General features: G+C 40.9%; 1 long non-coding RNA gene across 1 annotated transcript in view; it reads right to left on the bottom strand.

Annotated features, from left to right (window-relative positions):
• Positions 1-6,346: 6,346 nt before the first annotated feature.
• Positions 6,347-16,285, bottom strand: part of LOC125156566 (uncharacterized) — a 69,770-nt gene continuing 59,831 nt past the window's right edge. The window contains exons 3-4 of the long non-coding RNA XR_007148671.1: positions 7,087-9,099; positions 6,347-6,541 (exon numbers count right to left, since the gene is read on the bottom strand). This is a non-coding gene — a long non-coding RNA (uncharacterized LOC125156566). The remainder of the gene's footprint in view (positions 6,542-7,086; positions 9,100-16,285) is intronic.

Genomic DNA, 16,285 nt, shown 5'->3' with positions numbered 1-16,285 from the left:
GAACTGGTACCAGTTCTTCAAATATGTGATAGAATTCATCCATGAAGCCACTTGGTCCCAGGCTTTTTATTGTGGGAAGTGTTTTTGACTACTAATTCAATCTCTTTACTGATTATGGGTCTATTAGATTTTCTATTTCTTTTGGGTCTTTTGGTAGTCTGTAGGTCTCCTACAATGTGTCCATTTCATGTATGTTGTCTGATTTGTTGGCAGGCAGTTGTCCATAGTATACCTTTTTTTTTTTTTAAAGCTTATTTATTTATTTTGAGAAAGAGAGACTGTGTGAGTGTGAGTGGGGGAGGGGCAGAGAGAGAGAATATCCCATGGAGGCTCCACACTGTTAGCTTGGAGTCCGATGTGGGGCTCAGACCCACCAACCATGAGATTGTGACCTGAGTGGAAATCAAGAGACGGACACTTAACTGACTGAGCCACCCAGGCACCCCCATAGTATTCCTTTACAATTATTTTTATTTATGTATTGGTAGCGATATTTCCTCTTTTATGTTTAAAAAAAATTTTTTTTAAGTTTATTTACTTATTTTGAGAGGGAGGAAGAGCACAAGTAGGGGAGGGGCAGAGAGAAGGAGAGACAGAATCCTAAGCAGGCTCACGCCATCAGCACAGAGATGCAGGGCTTGAACCCACGAAGTGTGAGATCATGACCTGAGCCGAGATCAAGAGTCGCTTAACCGACTGGGCCACTCAGGTGCCCCTTTCTTTTATGTTTTTATTAATTTGAATCTTCTCTTTTCTTCTTTCTTTTTTTCTTAATTTTTTTTTAACGTTTATTTATTTTTGAGACAGAGAGAGCCAGAGCACGAACAGGGGAGGGGCAGAGAGAGGGAGACACAGAATCTGAAACACGCTCCAGGCTCTGAGCTGTCGGCAAAGAGCCTGACGCGGGGCTCGAACTCACGGATCGTGAGATCATGACCTGAGCCGAAGTCGGACGCTTAACCGACTGAGCCACCCAGGTGCCCTCTTCTTTCTTAATCTAGGTCAAGTTTCACCAATATTTTTGATCTTTTCAAAGAACCAACGTTTGGTTTCACTGACTTATTGTTCTTACACTGTTTTATTTATTTCACTACTAATCCTTATTTCCTTTCTTCTGCTTGCTTTGTGCTGTTTTTTCTTCTTTTTCTAGGGACAGAAGGTGAAAGATAGGTTGCGGATTTAAGATCTTTTTTCTTGTTTTTATGTAGGCCTTTGCAGTTGTGAATTCCACCCCCCACCTGGCCACCCGAAGCGCCCTGCCCTACAAGTCAGCTGGGGTGAAGGTGGTCAGAGCCCCGGAGCATTCCTGGCATGCTGTGACTGGGAGTCAGCCTCTGCCTGTCTGTCTGAGGAGGAGGGACCAGGTGGGGGAAGGGAGTCCTGACCTCTCAGCTGTTCTCAGCAGGAATTTAGCTTTTTCATCTTACAGTTGGTGGGGATGAGAAATGCTGGCAGACTGCCTCTCCTGGTGAGCTACTACAATCCTTCTTTAGGAGTCGAGGAGGAAGGGAGACCTGTCTTCTCGGCCTCATCCGCCCAGAGTGGGGCTTCTGTCAAACTTAGCTGGCAGAGGGCTGGGAGTGGGTGGGTTATAGCTCAAGTGCACACTGTCATTTCTCCTATAAGTTTCAGGAGATTTTCTTGACTAAATCGTGATTCATTTGCTGTATGCCCTTGGGAAATTCCCAGAGACTTAAAAGTTAGAAGAATACTTTTCATGAACTTTGCTTGGGTTGGGTCCATGGAAGTGCGTATGTTTTCATCCCAGAAATGGAACTCCAGAAACTGCTTTTTAGAATTTTCATTTTGCTTTAAGATTGTATAAAATATTTATAAGCTTCCAAAGTCAAATCTACAGAACAAGATATCTTCAAAAAAGGACTAACTTATGATCCCTCTACCCTATTTCATCCTTCATTCTTTGGAAACCATTAAAATGTTCTTCCTGGGGCGCCTGGGTGGCTCAGTCAGTTAAATGTCCGACTCTTAATTTTGGCTCAGGACATGACCTCATGGTCGTTGAGATCAAGCCCCACGTCAGGCTCCATGCTGACAGCTGGGAGCCTGCTTGGGATTCTCTTTCTCTCTCTCTCTCTCTGCCCTTCCCTGCTCTCTCGCTCTCTCTCAAAATAAATAAATAAACTTTAAGAAAGTGTTCTTTTTTCTTTTAAATGTGTAAGTGAATCTGTTCTCCAGAAAGGTTTATATTTTTGTTCTCAAGGTTGTCTTTATACTATATATAAAACATTTAGTGCTCTCTTTTTTGGTTATTGCCTATTTTTTTCCCCACTAGGAGCAATATTGAAATTAGCCAGTGTCCTCATATTTTCTCTTCTCTTCATCTCCATACCATCTGATTTGATGTAGTGAGTGGCCTCTTACTACTTGATGCCTAGAGATGAAGTTACTCTACTGTCACATACTCTGGCCATTCTTCCATCAAGCTTCGATAGTGGTAACATAACCAGACTGCATGACTAAATACTATTCTATCTCACAACCATTATCGAGTATTACGTCAATGTATCCCCTTCCATATTGGTAGTCTGAAGCTCATTATGTAATACATTGACAGGGAGAATTTGTCAAAACCATATTCCTGGAATTCAAAGCCATCAGTACATGGTTCTTAAACTTGAAGATCCATTTAGTGGAATACAAAATTCTTGGCTTGAATTTTCCTTTTTGCATATTTTAAAGTATCATGCCATTGTCTTCTAGCCTATGGTGTTGCTCCTGAAAAGTGAGACGGTAACTGATTTTCTTTACTTTCTTACTGACTTGGTATTTTTGCTGAATACCCAAAGGTTTTCTTTTTTTCCTTTTGAAGACTGTGTTCCTGGAATACATGTCGGTATTGACAGCTGGGCCAATATTCTCAAGTATCCAGGTTAGGCTCAAGTCTTTTTTCATTCAGGAAAATTTGCTTAAATTACAGATTTATTTGTTCTCATCCATTACTTATTTCTTTGGGGACTCCTATGTGTATATTGGGTCTTCCCTTTCGCCTTCAAAAATGGCATTTTTGGTTTTAAAAATATTTGTTCTTTCAATTTTATAATGCTCTTTTAGGGCATTTTGTATTGTGTTTATTCCAGTTTGCATGATTTTTCTTTATTTTGAAAAAATGTTCAAATAAGTAACTAAGTAAATAAATGTAGTTTTTGAGTTCTGACAACTTCTTCAAATATTCCTTTTCTCCAATCACTTTATTTCCACATTTTTCCAATTCTGATTTATGCTATTCTTTAATACTTTCTACAATTATGTTAATTTTTTTTTAGTTCATATTGAGACATTAGGTAACAGTTTTATTTGCTCTCTGGGCATGTTTTTCTTTCACTGATTGTAAGGATATTCTTCCTTCCCTTGCTTCCTCCTTCACTTTTTTCTTTCTTGTAATAATAATAACATTGTATAGAAATTGACTATGATTCTTTCCTGTTGCTCATTTTTTTTTCTTTTTTTGAGAGAGAGAGAGATTGTGCATGGTGGAGGGGGGGCGGGGGAGGAGCAGAGGTGGGGAGAAAGAGCAAGAGAGAGGAAAAAATCTTAAGCTGTCAGCATGGAGTCTGACACAGGGCTCCATCCCACAACCCTGAGATCATGACCGAGCCAAAATCAAGAGTCAGCTGCTCAACCAACTGAGCCACCCAGGCGCCCCTCTGTCGCTCATTTTTAAGTGATAGGAGTTTTTCTGTACTTTTAAGAAGGCAGGGGTGGGCCAGGATATATTTCTAGCTTCATAGCTCTAAAGCTCCTTGGTCTGTTCTTTCTATGAAATAATTAAGACATGGCCTATTCTCTGAGCTCTGTTTCCTCTGCTCTCTTTCCCCCCATGTTTATCCGGATTTCTCTTTTCTTTGCCCTGATGTCCTGCAACCTAGATTGTCATCGATTTCTCCTTAGTGAGAGGTCTGCTCTAGAAGTGAGCTCAGGATTACAAGTTTTGTGAATTCCAAGGACCAAGACCATTTTGGCACCTGCTGACCTTTCCTCAGGCTCCCTTGCTCTCCTCCATGAACGAAATTTGTAGACTCCTCTGACAGTCTTTTCATGCTTAGAGAGTACCTGCTGGTGATTTTGGATCCCCCTTTTCTCAGGGTACTCGGATACCCCATTTTGCTCTTTCCATTTCCTCCCACATGAGTGCAGATGCCAAGTGGGTCTTATCATTGGTGGTGGTTCTTCCCCACTTCTCATATTTTGGGGTTCTTATCAGCTAGTTTTATTGTGGATCCTTATATTATTTTGATACATTCTTGCAACATACCCTCATATTTTTAGATCCTTATTCTTTGGTAGTGTGGTTCTACCTAAGAGATCACCATATGAATAAGTATGGGGCTGCCTGGAGCTGCTTAGACCACGCCTAGTAATCATTCTGTACTTTTAAGGCTTGATGTGAATCACAGAATGCTGCTTCTGACAGCATAACAGACAGACTATCTAGGGTTTTACTCACAGTGGGAAGGCCTCTGAATTCGCTTAAACCTGATGAGCTGGTTTATCTCAAGTTCGTTGTATTTGAACTTTATCTCTGAGCCACTTCTAAAGAGCTTCAAAAGGGAGAAACAAGAGTTTAGGATCATTCCATCTCTGTGGTAAAAAAAATATTTTCCAACCTAGTAAATTAATGTTCTTACCCTATGAAATTCTTAGCCTTTTGAAATCACTGGTTTTTAAATAACCATGCCTTGATCCTCTATTAGAAGTACAATCTGCAAAATTCTTAACTGTAAAGGTATTTGATGATCTACTTTCAAGATAAGTCTAAACCTATAAGCAAATCTCATCTATATGAGGAAAGAAATCACAGTTGAGTCATGGTCAATGTTTCATGATCAGAACAGAGGCTTGGAATTTACAGTGAGTTCCCAAAGTCAGTTTTTGTTTTTTTTTTTAAATATGTGTATGGGTTTAAAAACAGTGAATATTTTGCTGAACTGCTCTTGTATGAATCTGGGGCATATCCTACTTTAGGAAGTTGTTCTGTAGTAAAATACAAGACTTGGAGCTATTTAAAAAAAGACAATGCCCTAGTATTGCTGAAAGTTTCACTTGCTCAGGGACAGAATAATTGATGGGATTTAAAAAGTCGAAGTCATGGCTTTGACATTTCTAGTTTCTCTGGTCCAACTGTTAATTACTGTAAATGTTTAGATTTTTCTGTGCATTTCCTCATCAACAAGTAAAAGCTTTGATCTCTATTCCATGTGGAATCACATGGGTAGAGAGAAGAAATAGGATATATTGAAATAAAACAGAAAAGAGAAATTATAAAAATATTTGCTTCTGTGTGTTTTAAATTGTTGAGTTCACACATCACAAGAAATTTGGTTTCTTTGAAGATTTAAACACTGGCAACTCAATAGTCTACAAATAGATTATTTCATTCCATTCAGTGTTTTGCAGAATTTTTTCCTTTAGAAATATTGAACAGGGGTGCTGGCTGGCTCAGTCAGAAGAGCATGTGACTCTTGGTCCCTGGGTTGTGAGTTCGAGCCCCCACGTTGGGTGTAGAGATTACTTAAATAAATAAAACTTAAAAAAAAAACTAAAAAAATAAATACAAAGCAATTTCCAGCTTGGTCCCCAAATTATTCAGTGCCATGTCTCCCATGGTCCTGCTCTCTGTTGGAGCAGAGACTAAAGAGAAGTCAGGGGAAGTATGATTCATGATCTCTGCACCTCTGTGAGCTTCCGGCAACACAAGAAGGAATATGATGGTGAGCGGAGAGAAGCAAGGGTGCAAACAAATAGTTCCCCACTGAGGAAGTCCTGAGGCCTTTTGAGATCACCTTCAACCTTGTGCCTTGGGAGTAGAATTTTCCATTATATTCTCCACTTAGCACATTACCATCCATACACCAAGTAGGCATACAATGAATAAACGAATCAAAATGCTTCCCAGTCGGATAGAATTCAAATACTGCTTCCTCTATAAAGCCCGCCTTAATCCTTAGTCTGAAATCATCTCTAATGCTTCCCTTCTCTGACCACCCATGGAGTCCTGCATGAGGCATGTTTCTTGGTGTTGGCTAACTTCAGAGCTCACCCTAAAGGCTTTACCAAAGTATAAGGTTGTGGGGAATTCTGTTTCTCATTGGTGGCTGCTCCAATGTATTTATCCCATCCCAGAGACTCTTTTTACAGTATGACTGACCCACCCAGAGATGGGGCTGCTGGGGTTATAGTCCCTCCTCTGGAAACAGGACAAGATTTGTGACTATCTCAACTGGCCCAGTGGGGTATGACTGAAGGGATCCCGTGTGACTTCTTAGGCTGGGTCACAGAAAGGTTCGAGCTCCTCTCCTTCTATGCCCTCCATGATGCTTACCTCAGAATCCAGAGCTATGATGTAAGGAAGCCTGGGACTGGCCAGATCTGTGACCCAAGGCCAGAATCAACCACTAGATGTATGTGAGTAAATCTTCTGGTGATTTCTGCCTCCAGACTTTGAGTGTTCCACCTGAGGCCGCAGGCATTGCAGAGGAAAGGCATGTCCAACACGTCCTGCCCCATTCCTGATGCGTGGACACTGTGAGAGAGGACAAAGGAGTATTGTTTTCAAGTCACGAAGTTTTCAGTGGATTCATTTTGCACCAATAAGTAGATAACCAGTACAAACATGAGGGTTTACGTGTTTTTTCATTTTCTCCCCTTTTCCTACTCCTAACTCCTAACTTCTGTAGCAACCAGGATGATGGTCTGCACACACAGCAGAAATCCCATTTCTTTAGGTGATTATGAGAATTCAGTAAGATTGCACGCAAAAGGATCTAGCAGGATGTTCAGTAATATGACGTAACCGATAAATGTTAACTGAAATTGCTACACGGTTCATTTATTTTCTAGCTTCACTGAGATACGACTGACACATGACATTGTGTAACTTTAAGATGTAGGTGTTGACTTGATAAACTTGTATTTTGCAAAATGATTGCTACGACCACAGTGTCAGCTAACATCTCCAACATGTCATATAATTACCAGTTTTCCCTTTTGCAGGTGAGACTCTTCAAGATTTTCTCTCTTAACAACTTTCAATAGAGAATAATACAGAATTACTAGCTTCAGACTTACTCATCGTATAGCTGGAAGTTTGTACCCTTTGACCAACATTTCTCCATTTCCCCCACTGCTCAGCCACTGGTAACCACCCTTCTACTCTGTTTCTATGAGTTCAGTAGTTTTAGGTTCCACATAGAAGTGATACCGTACAGGCTTTGTCTTTCTCTGATTTATCTTATTCAGCCTCATGCCCTCAAGGTCCATCCATATGGTCGCAAATGGCAGGATTTCCTTCCTTCCTGTGGCCGAATAATATCCCGTTATATATTTCATTACAGCACAACGTAATAATGCGACACATCGCATCTTCTTTATCCATTTGTGTGTTGACGGACACTTAGGTTGTTCCATATCCTGGCTACCGTGCATACTGCTGAACTGACATGGAAGTGAAGGTATTTTGTCAAGATCTTGTTTCCATTTCCTTTGGATCCATACACAGAAATGGGATTGAAGAATCATATAGTAGTTCTACATTAAAAATTTTTGAGGAACCTCCACTCTGTGTCACAGTTTCTGTACCAATTTGGCTTTGTTTTCTTATAGCTTACTGAATTTCCTTAAAGCTGCTATTTTGATTTGTCTGGTAAACTGCAGGTCCTCATGTGTTCAGTTTGCTTACAGGAAGCTTATTACGAGCTTCTGGCGGTGTTACGTGACCTTGATTGTTCCTGTTCCTTGAACTTCTGCGTGGCTATCCTCGCGTCATCTCCTCCAGTCTTTACTGCCATCTCGAAGGCAGCCAAATTGGTTTTTTGCTGCAGCAGTGTGCTGGCACTTCTTCTCTGTAATCCTGGACTTCCCCAAAGGCTCTCTCGTGCACAGGCAATTGCCTAAGTCAGTGTTCTCCAGGAGCTTCTGGACCACAGTGAAGAGGGGCTGAAGCCAGTTAAGGTGCCATTACAGGATCCACAGCTAGGACCAAGGTCCGTCTGTCTATTGCCTGATGAACTGATAGGTGAGACTTGTCCTGGATCCCTTAGCAGGTGGTGTTGGATGCCACAGTTACCGCAAACACACCCTTGCCCATGGATGCTGAACTTTTGCTGTCGGGGCGACAAAAATGAGGGACATCTTTTGCCATCACGATGCTGATGTAACTCCTCTTACAAGTAAATTATGACTTTGCTTCCTCTGCATATCACGTCTGCCCGACCAAGAAGGAAACAGTCTATTCACATCAATCCAGCAAAGGCAAGTCTCATCTGTTAGTAAATGCTAACCAAACCAGTTGTACAAAACAGCAGTTACTTGATTAAAACTTCCATTTCTTATCCGGCTGTTCTATGTTATGTCTATATCCCTACTCTGTTCTGTCTCCCATTCCCTTTCCTTGGCCTTTACGTTCTCAGACCATTTTTAAAATACACATTGGATTGGTTTATTTGGTTAAAGCCTCTGGAAGGTTTGATTAGAATTTCTCAAATGGCTAGTTGAAATCGCATCCCATTTCTCTTTTGGCACCCTGGTGCAGGAAATGGTCTCAAATCACGCAGGGCTGGATGGAAACATGTGGGCCCTCTGGGCAGGCTAATCATTTGCTGACCTTTCAAATGGATATCCATGAGATATTTGTTACATGTTTATTTAGAGGTGAGGCTATAGAAGGTTGTCGGCAAGGCCTGGACAGCTGGCCTGGGTATGTGCCTGATCTGGCTGCGTGGTCTGTTCTAATCGGCTGTTATCTCCGTCCTCCCCAAACTGTATTCGCCACGAGGAGGTCAGCCTGCCCAAAGAGAGGGTGCTTCGGTGTTCTGTCATAGATACACAGAACATACTCTGTGCCGGTTTCTTGTTTTGTGTCGTTTTGTTTTTGTGGAAGACATCAACTTTATGAAGATGGCAGGTCCCTTGGTGCGTAGCGTAGCAAGGATTTGCAGAACTGGTATCAGGAAACCTGGGCACTTGGTTTCTCTGTGCTCCTCTCAAATGCCTTCCAATTAAGAATGTTGGATAAAATTTCCTTAAAAGATCTTGTCTGTTACATTATTGCATCTCTTGGGCCTATGGAGCTGCATGATAAGTCTGTACAGAGAAAAAAGGGAGAATACATAGGAGTTACAAGGGAAATCGCAAGGAATTAACCTATATCCTTTAGGTAAGTTAAAATATCATTCCGATTTATAAAAACGCTATGCGATCCAGAGCTAATACTGTAAAGATTTTTCTAAAATCTTGGGGAACTGGATCAGTGAGTAATAGATCACAAACCACAGGATTCATGAAAGAAATGAGAGCTTAACCAGCCATTGCCGTGTTGATCAAAGCACTGTATAATTTTTAAAGATAATAAAATGTGAATGTTTATATGAATGAAATGTGATGATGTCACCACAGCAAATGCATTCCTAGGTATTATGTATATACTTATCAAAAATTTGTAGTCTGGGGGGCGCCTGAGTGGCTCAGTTCGTTAAGCATCTCACTTTGGCTCAGGTCATGATCTTATGGTTTGTGGGTTTGAGCCCTGCATCGGGCTCTGTGCTGACAGCTCAGAGCCTGGAGCCCCGCTTTGGATTCTGTGTCTCCCTCCCTCTCTGCCCCCTCCCCTGCTTGTGCTCGGTCTTTTTCTGTCTCTCAAAATGTTAAAAAAAAATTAAAAAAATTTTTAGTCTGATGTTGCAAATACATAACAGAAAATTTCATCCAGAAAATAATTTTTATGATTATGAATACTCATCGTTTTCATGGAAGAGAAGTTTACTTGTTGACTGAATTACATTAATTGAGAAATAAGTAACAAAATAAATGATTAACAGAATGACAATGCAGTCATTAAATAACAGATGCCCAACAGTTAATCTGCCAAAACGCCAGCTGAAAATCAGACAACGAAGTAAAAGAGATGAGTTCCAATAAAGAGAAAACTTTTCTATGGAGGAATTGGGTGCGAGACATTCATAGTTTGGTTCTGCAAAAGCTTCAGGCAATGCAAAGTACAAAGACGAAGCCAGAATTTCAAGCGTAGAAAGAGACATTAGGTACCTACCTACATTGAACTATTTACTAGAGTGCCCTATTTATACATAGATACTGGTTATTATTATTATTTTTTTTACTGGATTAGATCTAGGATTTAATACTTATGAGAGATTATTATGGCTTAAATAAAATGTTGCAGAAGTTATTTCTCTCGTTCTGAAGATTTTCTTATTGATTTCATTTTCTTTCACCTCCCTTCTTTTTCTTCCCTTTCTTGTAAGGGTGCTTTTTCTTATTTAAACTGCAGCGCTGAGGTGAGATACAGGGCATAGAGAGAATGCTGATTACTTTACAGTAGTTTGAAGTTTCTTTCTGCTGTTCATTTTTAGAAAGAAACGTATGTCATTATATTCATCAAAATTAAGCAGTATTATGGAAAATAACTGTCAAATTATCACCAAATTGTGTCAGGTTCCCACCAAAAGCTGTCAGGTTCAAGGAAGTCAAAGAAAGGTGGAAAAACTGTTTAAATTGCAAGAGTCTAGAGAGTTGGCAGCTAAATGCAATGAATCATCCTGGATTTGATCTTGGACCTCTAGACAATTCTTTTCTCCAAATGGAATTATTGTAAAATTTGACAAAATCTGAATGGGTCCTGTGGATTAGACGGTCATGCAACATCAGTGTTTATTTCATTATATAGTTGGTGGTGCTGTGATTATATAGAATAGTGTCTTTGTATTTCAGGAAATATCCACCAAAAAATATCTAGAGTCACGTTTGCAATTTATTTTCAATTAGTTCAGAAAAAAATTACACATATGTGTGTGAGAGAGAGACAGAGAGACAGAATGAGAAAGTAAATGTATAAACTATTTACAGTTGGGAAGCCAAACAAAAGGCATACAGGAATCTTTATACTATTCTTTTAAGTTTTTAATAAATTGGATGTTATGTTTTTTAAGTAAACAAAACAACAAAAATATTTTCCACCATATTCTCCACACCTTTCAGTTATTTTATTTTATTTTTTGGTGAAAGAAAAGTCAAGATAAATTAGCAAATGCTAAAAATTAATCATCCAGCTTCTGTAAATATTCTTTGTAATTCAGGAAAATCGATTTTGGATTTGAATGATCTCGTTTTCAATCACAACTTTCCAAGGAAGTTTATGGCTTTTAGCTTTGTGCTTGTGTTTTACAAGATATAAGATTTACGAACACTTTTCAAAACAGTTTTGCAATACAAAAATTCCTAATTTCATGTTGTTTTAAATGTATTACCCCTAAAATTGTCCTAATAAAGGATCTGCTAAACTTTAACAAAATATTAGACTTCTAGGCCATGACTCTAAGCTTCATGGGAACATTGCTAAGCAAATGAGACATGGTCCATGAACTTACAGAATATTTAAAGCGTTCCACCTTAGGCTGAACTTCACTCAGATTTTTATTCCATTTGCATGCACATTAAGGGTTTTATTTAGTTTGATTTTATGCTCTTAATAACGTATGGGTTTTGACAATGGCAGTTTTTCGTATTCCTTTCCATACCCTTCCCCACCATGGCATTAGGTTTTAGACAGCAGAATGACCTAAGCTTCTACCGACTCTCCCTGTCCTACAATGCTGTCACCCCGTGGAGTGAGATAGAGAGTAAAGACAAAAATAACCAAGTAATTCAATTACAAATAAGAATCAATTAGAAAAAATTATCTCAAATTTGAAAATTTATTCACATAGTTACAAAGTGAAACACGAGATCCTTGACAAAGTTACTTCCTCCTTACCCCTGTTCTTTCCATCCTACTTGGCAGTTAGAGCTTCTTGCATGTGTAGATTGATGTTTTTCATCAAACTGGGAAATTTTGACCATTATTGCTTCAAATATTCTTTTTGTCGCCTCCTCTCTTTCCTCTCTTTCTGCGGCTCTCATTTTACATATTTTGGAATGTGATTCTTTTTTAAGGTTATAACTTTAGGAAAAGACACCTTCTAAGATATAGGACTCAGTATCCAGGCACAAATCTGTCAACACTTAACAAAACACTACTTTTTTTTTTCTGTAGGTATTATGATGGAATGGTTTATTTTTCTATGCTATAATGTTCCATTTAAAATACAGAATGGGGAACATAAATTAAAATTATTCCGTTCATTTATTGCTAACAAAACATGTAAGAAATTGTGCCCATGAGACTTCAGACAGGATCCATCCTAGAGTTAATGAATTGTAGTCGGACTATGCATTGAATCAAAAAAAAAAAAAGCCTTGATTTAAAATTAAGAATTAAAGAATCATTGGGGCACCTGAGTGGCTCAGTTGGTTAAGTGTCTGACTTCGGTTCAGGTCATGATCTCACAGTTTGTGGGTTCGAGCCCCGCATTGGGCTCTGTGCTGACAGCTTGGAGCCTGGAGCCTGCTTCGGATTCTGTGTCTCCCTCTCTCTCTGCCCCTCCCCTGCTCACACTCTGTCTCTGTCTCTCTCTCAAAAATAAATAAACAGTAAAAAAATTTTTAAATAAAAAATAATAAAGAATCATTTATGTTTGCACTCAGAGATTTAGGGACTTTCATTATTGCATACCGGATCATACGTTACAGTTCTCTTTCTTGTTTTTATTCATATTATATAGCATTATATCAACAGAATAATAGAAGAGTCAAGCTTTGGAAACCTTAACTTTCAAGGAAAACTTGGAATTTGAAATGAGCATGCTAATGATTTTTGAGCTCCTAGAAACCGGGAAGATTTGCCTGTCGGTAGCAAAAAGTTATAGAGACTGTATTAGTGACGGTTCTCTAGAGAAACAGAATCAACAGGAGATATCTTTACATGCACATGAAATGCAGACATATGAACATTTATGTTATGTTATATTTATTATAGGAATTGATTGATGTGATTATGGAAGCGTGGGACATTCCAATCTGCCCTCTGCAAGCGGTAGACTAGGAAAGCCAATGGTGTAAGTCCTAGTCCAAGTGCAAAGGCCCAGGTACCAGGACTGCTTATGTCTGAGGGCAGGAGATGATGGATGTATCAGCTCAGCAGAGAGCAAATCTGCCCTTCCTCTGACTTTTTGCTCTATTCAGGCCCCCAACAGATTGGATTATGCCTACCTGCATCGGTGAGGTTGATCTTCTTTATTCTGTCTACCAAATCAAATGCTCATCTCTTGTGACCATGCCCTTCACGGACACACGCAAAAATAATGTGTTATCGCTCTCTGGGCATCCCTTAGGCCAGTCAAATTGACACATAAAATTAAACATTACAGAGACTATGTTAAATGTTAATGATATTAACTAGGTTTAAAAGTATTTTCCACACACACCAGGATGGCTAATATAAAAACAAAAATGAAACCACGATCTCACAGCGAGTGTTTGCAAGAATATGGAGATGGAGAGATTGGAAGCCCTGTGTCCCGCTGATGAGAATGCAAAATGGTGTGGCCACTATGGAAAATAGTATGGAAGTTCCTCAAAAGATTAAAAATAAAACTACCAGACAATCCAGCAATTGCACCGAATGCGTGTACTTGAAGAGATATTTGTACAGCCATGTTTACAGTATCACTATTCACAGTAGCCAAAAAGTGGTAGCAATCCAAGTGTAGGTACACTGGTGGGTAAATGGAAACACAAAATGTGGTGTATACAAAGGCTAGAATATTTATCATTCAGCCTTAAAAGAGAAGGAAATTCCGACACATGCCACAACATGGATGAACCTTAAGGACATTATGCCCAATGAAATAAGCCAATTACAAGAAGGCAGATACTGTATGATTCCACTTACATGAGGTATCCAAAGCAGTCAGATTCACAGAGATAGTAGAAAGTTGGTTGCCAGGGGCTGGGGAGACTGGGAATGGAAAGGTGGTTTTTAATAGAGTTTCAGGTTTATGAGGTGAAAAAGTCCTAGAGATCGGTTGCCCAACAATGTGAATACCCTTAACAAGACTGAACTCTCAAAAATAAAATGCTAAATTCTATGTCGTGTGCCTTTTGCCACCATTAAAAAGAATACTCGTGTGAGTATGTTTCTGATGCTACAGGAGTCTTGCAAGATTTGCGGGAAGGGAGAATTGACATAGTTCATCCATGTTCAGAAAGGTGAACCTGCTGCAAATCAAAGGGTAGTTAAATGTTGGGACTGCGGGAGAGGATTGGGAACGGACATTTACAGTGCTCCTTACGGCACTGATCTAAGCGTGTCATACAAAGGCTTCACATCTATCTGTTTCCTTTAGTTCTCCCAATAATCTTCTGAAGTAGAAATTCATCTCCCCATTTTCAGAGAAGCTATCTGAGGTTTAGAAGAGGTAAGTGATTTGCCCAAGATCAAAGACCCAGGAAGAAGCGACATCTTCAAGGCACAGACGATTCACACTGTTCTAGATTCGATATTGCCGGAATTGGGGTGTGACGGACAGCGGAGTACAAACCCTGACCCCCCTGCCTCAAAGATGGGACAACTCTACGGGGCGATCTGTTGTTCTAGGCACCCATCCCCACAGGGTTCAGGCTAAGTTTGGATTCTACCTGAGGCAACAGCCAACAGTGTTAGAGTGGGACACTAGAGTCGGATCAGATCTTGGCTGGCACCCGGGACCCATCCTTGCTGGTAGCGGAGGCACCGGCGTGCCCCATCATGGTGTCACTGCTAAGGCACGTGTCCACTGCAGTGGCACCCGGGCCGAAGGGATGCACCGCGGTGGAGTATGTCTGGCGTTCGAAAGGTCTGGGGGGGAACAAAACATACAAAGATGGCGGAGTTGCATAGCCACAGCTGTTGCTGTCTGGACGCCAATGATGCACGAAGAAAGAAAATGGCAGGCTCGGGCGAACTGCAATTTTTAAAGGGAAGTCTGAGAATCAGAGAGATTTTGTGCACATTTAGAGATCCCTACCACCACGCCCAAGCCCTAGCCTCCACTATCTTCAGCCACAGGGCAGAGAAAGCTCCAGGTCAGGCACAGGACTGAATTGTGAATGACAACCATCGGGGAACGCTTAATTCTCAGCTGACCTTGGTTGCCTACACCACGGTCAAGGTGCTGATAGGGAAGGGATGGGGATCTGAAACTTGAGATGGGGAGTCCGGCTAGAGTTTCCTGAACTTTCTTGCCCATGACCTCTTGTTGTGAGATGGACCCCCGCCTGGCTCCTCTTTATTTGAAGACTGCAAAAGTCTCAAACGGGGCAAGCACTTTAAAAACAGAAGATCTGCTCCCAGCTCCCCTCTTGGACACCCGTCAATATCTAGCGTCAAGTCTCAGTGTATCCTGACTGTGAATGTGCGGGACCTGGTGGAGGAGGAAAGGGATTCTTTGCTGAAAGAGCAACCGTGTGTGCTAACATGTACCAGCAGGATCCAGAAATGTCTGCCTGGGAGTGGATCCCGGGGGTGTTGAATCAAAGCGTCAGAAGACAAATCTAGGTAAGGGAGAGGTTGTCAACATCGGGATGCTGTTTGGTAACACAGTCAACAGCACCCTGGTGAGGGCCCCAGAGGACTATTAACACCCTGTTGGGATGGCTTTTAGATGTGTGAAAAAGTGAACACCTCATTAAACAAAGTAGAGATGCCAGAAATGCTGTGACTGGGCTCAGAGGGTCTAGTTGTTGTTAAGCCCATGATTTCACCTGGCGAAACGGGGTAGGGCATTTATTTCTTTACCGCAGGCACCAGAGTTGCTCTTAGGGAGAGAACGGCCTTTACGTGGAAGGTGAGTGATGGTGTGGGAAGAGGAAATGACTTAGCAGAAGCCAAGCAAACAGAAAAGACAGTCGGACTTTCCAGTGCAGGAAGCGACTAGGTACTCTTGGTAGCCGAGCTGGTGGCTGGGAGAAGGGAGCAAAGGACGAAGACAGAAGGCCTTATTACCATGAGGTACTGCCATCCAGCAGTGGCTGTAGCCTCCACAGGTGGTCCTCCAACAGCTGGTATTAAGCTGTCGTCAAAGGTACCAAAAAAAAAAAAATCCGTCTGTCTTCCCAAACTCCCACTCACACGAATGTCGAGGGAGATGGCGTTTAATGGAAATGGAGGAAGAAATCTCAATGCCACGTGAGCTAACACAGTTCTGAGCAACACAGCTCAGCAAGACATTCCCTAAGCCGAGCTAACATAGTGGCTCCAAGAACTCGATTCTGGAGCTGACTAGAACTTAAGTGCTCCTGGACTTCTCAGGGATCCCCGGGGTGGGGGTGGGGATGGAATTTCCAGTATCTGCCATAGGGACTTTGAGGTCATCTTCCCTCCAGGAGTGGCCAGACT

Source organism: Prionailurus viverrinus, chromosome F2 (assembly GCF_022837055.1).
Source record: "Prionailurus viverrinus isolate Anna chromosome F2, UM_Priviv_1.0, whole genome shotgun sequence".
Taxonomy (NCBI): domain Eukaryota; kingdom Metazoa; phylum Chordata; class Mammalia; order Carnivora; family Felidae; genus Prionailurus; species Prionailurus viverrinus.
This window is presented reverse-complemented; position numbering and strand designations above follow the sequence as displayed.